General features: G+C 46.3%; 1 protein-coding gene across 2 annotated transcripts in view; it reads left to right on the top strand.

The window, feature by feature from the left end:
- The first annotated feature begins 269 nt into the window (after positions 1 to 269).
- The window catches only part of LOC135899835 (eukaryotic translation initiation factor 4 gamma 3-like), a 49,977-nt gene continuing 42,837 nt past the window's right edge, over positions 270 to 7,409 (top strand). For both annotated transcript variants that reach the window (XM_065429202.2, XM_065429200.2), the window contains exons 1-2: positions 270 to 620; positions 4,657 to 4,885. The gene's annotated coding sequence lies outside the window, so the exon portion shown is untranslated. The remainder of the gene's footprint in view (positions 621 to 4,656; positions 4,886 to 7,409) is intronic.

Below are 7,409 nucleotides of genomic sequence, written 5' to 3'. Positions count from 1 at the left end.
TGCCTAGGCAGAGTCACCTATTCAAGGAGCAAAGGCCACCAAACTTTCTCTCTTGCACCTGCTCTTACTTGCGCCTGCGCAGAAACGTCGAGCACCGCGAGAAACGCCCCGCCCCGCTGTTACAGTGTACTGTACACTGTACCGCTGTAGTACTGTGTGTACAGTGTACAGTGTAATGCCGCCCGGACACTGCCCGAACTACAGTGTACTAAAACTGCAGCAGACGACCGACGCGAGTCCGTGCCCTGACGTCATGTGAGCGGCGCTCGCAGCGCCCCTGTAGTTCGTTCTCAGGGCTAATAAAAACTGCAGGAAATGTACACTGGATAACGACACGGCTGTCTGGTCGTGTGTTGTAAATCATGTATATGTCACCTCGAAGAACTTTGCGTGGCTCGAAGATTTGTACACGATATTTGTACCTGCGCAAGCAGCCTCGCGACCACAGCATTTCGCCAAACCGGCGGCCAAGAATGAGAAGACGAAAATTGCGAGGTCGCGTGCGGCTGGTAAAAGGCGTTGAACGCGCGTTCCAAATCAGCGTTCGCGTGTGCCTCGTTCGACGCATCGGTCAGCAAGCCTCGAATACCTTCCCAAAGGCCAGTGACCAGGACAGACAGGTAAGGGATCGACGGAACAGTTGGTAGAGGAAAGGAGTTAGTGGTGACGCCTTTATATCCCATTCATATTATCGCCGTGGGAGATCAGTTAGCTGGCAGGGTGTCTACCAACCGGGAAAACCGGGAAAACCGGGAATTCTCAGGGAATTTGAACAGTCTGGAAAAACTCAGGGAAAACTCAGGGAATTTGTGCTTCTATCAGGGAAAATTAGCTGTAACTTTATTGAAAGGGAACGAAAGTCGTGTTAATGCTGGCTCCAGTAACAGAGGAATCGCAACGAATCGTCATTGACGCCGTGTCATCGGCACGATGTATTGCCAGAGTAGTTAGCGACCTATTTTCTAGACGCCCGATTTTTCGGACATGCCCGATAATTTGCACAGTTTTGCGGCACCACCACGTACTCCATATAGTCAATGTATATTGCCCCGACTGCAGGTCTGAAATGGCATTAATCAAAGCCGCCACCGCCGCTATTTTGATTATCTCGCCGCCTCGAACCGGCACTCTCGCAGGCAAATCCGCAAATCCATAACCACCACCGCGGCAACGTCAGGCCTAGCTGCTTCTATGTTCGCTATTAAGCTTCTTGCCGTGCGGTGCCGTGTTTTTCATTGAAAGAATTCGCCGCTATCACCAATGGCACCGACTCCACCTTTGTAATCCTAGCGATTGGCTTTGAAGCTCGCAGAGCACAGCGCGTTGCGTAATGCCAGTCTGCGAAAGTTAGCTTCGCCTCGGTACACTAGTGTTAGGCGGTGAAGCATAACAAGCGTGGGAAGGGGGCAATTGTCGCGGGACACAGTATACATTACTTAATTACACATGCGTGCACGTCGTCTTCTGTCACAGTACAAGCCCTGATATGCCTAAAAAGCGTACTGGCAGGCCTTCAGAGCTTTTTGAGACGTGCCTGTGGTAATTTTAGCCCTTAAAGGCAGTTAAAGACATGCATTAATTTTTTTTCAGACTGCCCGTTTTTTTCAATTTTTTTATGCGAAGCATATTACGAGAGCTCAACCCAGCTCCTTAGGCGCGGCGGTGTCGCCTTGAAACCACGTGACACCGTGACGTCACGACAGAGAAGTGGCTTTGGCTCAACTCTTGCAAGACGGGCTGGGTGGGAATCGAACCAGGGTCTCTGGAGTGTGGGACGGAGACGCTACCACTGAGCCACGAGTACGATGCTCCAAAGCGGTACAAAAGCGCCTCTAGTGAATGCGGTGTTGCCTTAGAAACGAGCTGTTTCTAAGGCGTGCGTCTCTTGCTCAGGCGCACATTTCGTTGCCGCGCCGAACGCTGCTTTGCTCGACGCTCACCGCGTCCAATGCGGGGCGCGTAGTCGCTGCCCAGTAGCCCATTGTCTTACACCCCTTGGCGGGTCGACGGGAACGCTGTCGCGTTCCACTCTTGAAGGCGAAGCAGTAATGCATGAGTTGTTTCTTCGTCTAGCCGAACCAAATATAGCCAAGCAACAGCAGTTCACCAGGCTAAACAGTGGTTCAACAACTAAAATAAAGGCTAGTATGCTTCGCATCCTGGGCTTAACCTTACCTAAGCCACAGCCATATTTTTTGCGGCCCCTCGGAAGTCCAAAAGAAATCAAATGTTGACTGTACAACTGACCAAGAGGATGCTTCAGATGATCCATGTGGTGAAAGCGTGGTAGAAGGAGGATGAGAACAGAAAGGACCGACGCACTGAGGAATTAACGGGAAAGGAAGGGTGCCGCCACCTTTTTGAATGAGCTTGAGCTAAAAAAACTAAGTGATGGCTGATGCTGAGACACAGGTGTCCCTCATCCAAACTAAAATAAATTGTTTACGCAGTGAAACCCAACACTGAGATGTTGTGTACGGGCTGAGAGTATGTCAGGACAGTTGAGGTTGACTTCCCAGCTGCTGAGAGAGAACCTTAGTTGTGACAAAGTTCAGGACCTCATACAGATGAGCTTGCTATCAGTTGATAGAAATAGCTGATATTAAAAAAATATTTACTTATGTATGCATCTTCTTTTCATTCGTATTTGAAAATGTTCGACTCTATTTGGAATAGGCTTTACCATTTCTTTCGCTGTGCATTTTACTAACACCTTCCTTCTGTTTTCTTTTTAAATAAAATAGATATTACTCCTTACTATTCAAACTGGATTAAGTCATTTTTTTTGTTTCAGCATGCTTACTAGAGAGTGACAGCATCGGGCAACGTGGTGTCAGCCTGTCTTGACATAAAACAAAGATCTGACTCATTCAGGGAATTTCGCAAAGGTGCTCAGGGAAAACCTGGAAAACTCAGGGAATTTGTAAATGTCAACTTGGTAGACACCCTGAATTGATCCTGCGAAAAAGCAATTTATATGCAAGTCAGTTTTGAAGCTCGGGCTGAGTGCGAAGAGAAATGCGAAGGCTGTGGGTTCGGTTCCCACCTGCGGCAAGTTGTTTTTTCATCCACTTTAATTTCCATTAATTTATCGTTTCTTTATTTCATTTATTAAGCACCTGTAATTTCCCCTATGTTGTCCTTGGTGTCAGTGTTTGTTGGCTTCTTACGATATGACTAATAAAAATCAGGCCCCTCGGTTAACCCCCTTTCTTCTCGTTATTACTTAACGAGGGTCTCGAATCCGGCAACATTGATGCCTTCAGGTAGCATATGTGGGTTTATTGACCAGTTGCCTTCACCCTAAAAAGACGTTCCACGTCCGCCGCCAAGGTCTGTGAGTGGTAGCACTGGCTAACACTCCCAGGGTTTTACTAGGACACATAAATACCCAAGAAAGTGGATGGGAAAACGGCGCCGCGGTAGCTCAATTGGTAGAGCATCGCACGCGAAATGCGAAGGCTGTGCGTTCGGTTCCCACCTGCGGCAAGTTGTTTTTTCATCCACTTTAATTTTCATTAATTTATCGTTTCTTTATTTCATTTATTAAGCACAAGTAATTTCCCCTATGTTGTCCTTGGTGTCAGTGTTTGTTGGCTTCTTACTACCAATTTTGGCACATATGTGCCAAACGTAGTTGTTTTCGGCGAGCTGCAGTATGCTCTGCCAATGGACTCGTCACAGTCCCCTGCAGCGCCTGTGGTATCTACACTGCGTACCAGACTGCAGCTACATGCAACTGTAAATGCGTATGCGCAGCATTCGCTTTCTGCACGACAGGACTTGAGTGCACGCTCGTGCTCATATGCTCCAGTCTGGCTGTGCTACGTGGTGCGGACCAATTTTGTCCTGCACCAACTTCACTTGACCAACAGATAGTAACCATATCCAACTCGCTCATTTTGAAGCACTGTCAATAGCCTAACACGAGGTGAAGTTTGTTGAGGTGTCTAGCCAGGAGTGAGTGTATGTTGGCAAATGTGCTTGTGGTCTGACATTAAGTTTCGCTTAGTTTGAGGCAAGTTGCTAATTTTGACTAGTTTCGAAAACTCCACACCTGAATGCTATGACACCAATAAGCAGGGTGGCCGTGGCTGAGTGTGAGCAGATGATGGTTGGTTTGTTCTGGAAGTACCTAATTATTGAAATTCGAAAGCCGATTTTCGCTTGCTTCAGGCTGCGTCGTATTTCACCTGTGTCAATATACACAGTAACAGAAGTGCACTGATCCAAACACCCTTCTTGATTGATGTCGGCTATTTGCCAATAGTAGCCATGTATGGGAATCTGCTATATTAAGAAATAAAGCCTCCAGTAAAGAGGGAGGAGGTAGGCTTCTGTTAAAAAGAGAGCGTTTGAGAGAAAGCTTCTGTTTCCTGATGTAAATGAAAAATGTGACCTCTTGACAGCCAATTGGAGAGCCAACATGACTGATGCTAGTGCCATGTAGTGGCCCTGAGTGATAAGAATAGAGCCCCTGGATATTTTTACTTGTTGCATTGCTTTTGTGCATGTGTGTCAGGTGTGCTTTCAGGGTCTCAGTACCATGTCAGGCATGTACGCCTCTGACTTCAAAATCCTAGACATTGTCTCTGAATATCATACCAATTCTTATTGCTTCGTTGTTTTAAGTGCCCTCTTTCTATTCTACTTCAGCACTCTTCAGACAAAGATAAGACGGAGGGAACATTACCCGTGGATTCTGAGGCAGGCCCCGAGGTTGCTCAGTTTTCGGAGGAGGAGTTCAAGACAGCTGCTGACTACTTTAAGGAAGATTTGGAATTCCTTCATAAAGTGGGCAGCAGCCAGCGGCTGGGCAGAACCAGCCTAGGGCGCTGCTCGCTTTACCTCAATTTTGACCCCCTGGCACGAAGGCGTAGTGAGGGTGAGTCTGCGCTTGCTCTGTTTTTTTTTTTTTACTGAAACTTTTTGCATATGATTGCCTTCTTTTCAAATGAGTGGTAGCAAAAAGTAGGGGGAATAATACTGGCTACCTAAGCAGTGCATAAACAGGTACCAAAGTGAATTTGTCTTTAATGTATCTTATTGACCATGTTGTATAGGTCGTTAATGCAATTATTTGCAGGTTCAGAGGTTAAATTTATTTATAAATAAAATTTATAATAGCCATTTCTTCGCTCTAGCACATAACCACGCTCTAGAAAAGCAGGCCCACTACGCATAGGGGGTGAACACAATTGCAAAATCGACTTTAAGGTGCCTTTTAACTATAACATAAGGTAAGCATTTAAACTTCCTGAGTGAATACATGTAACTTGTGCGTCTGCTTACATCATTTCTGTAGTCTATGCCCATACAGTCTGCAGCATGCACAAGAAGTTTGACGTGCCCCACAGTGGCTGTGTTCCTGATACAGCTTATCCGATTTTTTAATTGCTACTATGTTCGTGTGGAGCAGTGCCCACCATGCTCACTATGCTCTGTCCATCATCAGGGTGTCTACCAACCGGGAAAACCGGGAATTCTCAGGGAATTTGAACAGTCTGGAAAAACTCAGGGAAAACTCAGGGAATTCGTGCTTCTGTCAGGGAAAATTAGCTGTAACTTTATTGAAAGGGAACGAAAGTCGTGTTAATGCTGGCTCCAGTAACAGAGGAATCGCAATGAATCGTCATTGACGCCGTGTCATCGGCACGATGTATTGCCAGAGTAGTTAACCACCGATTTTTCCAGACACTTTTTCGGACATGCCCGATAATTTGCACGGCTTTGCGGCACCACCACGTACTCCATATAGTAAATGTATATTGCCCTGACTGCAGGTCTGAAATGGCATTAATCAAAGCCGCCACCGCCGCCATTTTGATTATCTCGCCGCCCCGAACTGGCACTATCGCACGCAAATCCGCCGGCAGCCGTGGCCACCACCACGGCAACGTTAGGCCTAGCTGCTTCTACGTTCGCTGTTAAGCTTCTTGCCGTGCGGTGCCGTGTTTTTCATTGAAAGAATTCGCCGCTGTCAGCAATGGCACCAACACCACGTTTGTAATCTTCGCCATTGGCTTCGAAGTTCGCAGATCACACACAGCGCGTTTCGTAATGACAGTTTCCGAAAGTTAGCTTCGCCTCAATACAGAAATGTTAGGCGGTGAAGCTTACAAGCGTGGGAAGGGGCAATTGTCACGGGACACATTATGTATTCCTTAAATATACGCGCTTGCACCCTCATCTCCTGTCACAGTACGAGCACTGATATGCCTAATAAGTCTACTGGCAGGCCTTAAGAACTGTTGCGGACGTGCCTGTTCCAATTTTAGCCCTCATAGGCAGTTAGAGACATGCATTCATTTTTTTTTTGGACTGCCCGATTTTCGGATGTTTTTGCGGCCCCTAGGGAGTCCGAAAAATCGGACGTTGACTGTACAACTGACCAAGAGGATGCTTCAAATGATCCATGGGGTGAACGTGTGGCAGAAGGAGGATGAGAACAGGAAGGACCGACGTCCTGAGGAATTAACGGGAAATGAAGCGTCCCACCACCTCTTTGAAGGAGCTTGAGCTCAAAAAACAAAGAGTTGGCTGATGCCGAGATGCAGGTATCCTTCATTCAAACCAAAATAAGCTATTTAAAGCAGTGAAACCCTACACTGAGATGTTTTGTATGGGCAGAGAGTATGTCATTGTCAGGACAGTTGAGATTGACTTCTCAGCTGCTGAGAGACAATCTTAGTTGTGACAAAGTTCAGGCCTCATACCGATGAGCTTGCTATCAGTTGATAGAAATAGCTCATATTCAAAAAATATTTACTGATGTATGCATCTCCTTACACTCGTATTTGAAAATGTTCGACCCAATTTGCAATGGGTTTTATCATTTTTTTTCACTGTGCATTTTACTAACACCTTCCTTCTGTTTTCTTTTTAAATAAAATAGATATTACTCCTTACTATTCAAACTGGATTAAGTCATTTTTTTTTGTTTCAACATGCTTACTAGAGAGTGACAGCATCGGGCAACATGGTGTCAGCCTGTCTTGACATAAAACAAAGTTCTGGCTCATTCAGGGAATTTAGCAAAAGTGCTCAGGGAAAACCTGGAAAACTCAGGGAATTTGGAAATGTCAGCTTGGTAGACACACTGGCTGGGTGAGTTGGTGGATACGGCCGCGTCTGCAGTGCGGCAAGGACGATCACGCGCAGAACATGTATCAGCATTCACAGGAAACATAGCGAGCAAGAAGAAGGGACTAGCGCGCGGTATTAGAAACAGTCCGCCTGCCAGATTACACGTCACCCTTTCAGGTCTAACTTGTGGCAATAGTTCTTGATTTGCGAAAATTACCCCTTCGTGTTACAAAAGTTGTGATTGTCGGAGATTCTCGTGCTGTATGCAGCGCGCTTAACGCGTATTCGCATTCGATACCTTTGGACACGTTTTATTCATTACC

The sequence above is a fragment of the Dermacentor albipictus genome, chromosome 2, assembly GCF_038994185.2.
Source record: "Dermacentor albipictus isolate Rhodes 1998 colony chromosome 2, USDA_Dalb.pri_finalv2, whole genome shotgun sequence".
NCBI classification, from domain to species: domain Eukaryota; kingdom Metazoa; phylum Arthropoda; class Arachnida; order Ixodida; family Ixodidae; genus Dermacentor; species Dermacentor albipictus.
Note: the sequence above shows the minus strand (reverse complement) of the source record. Positions and strands in the feature narration are given on the sequence as shown.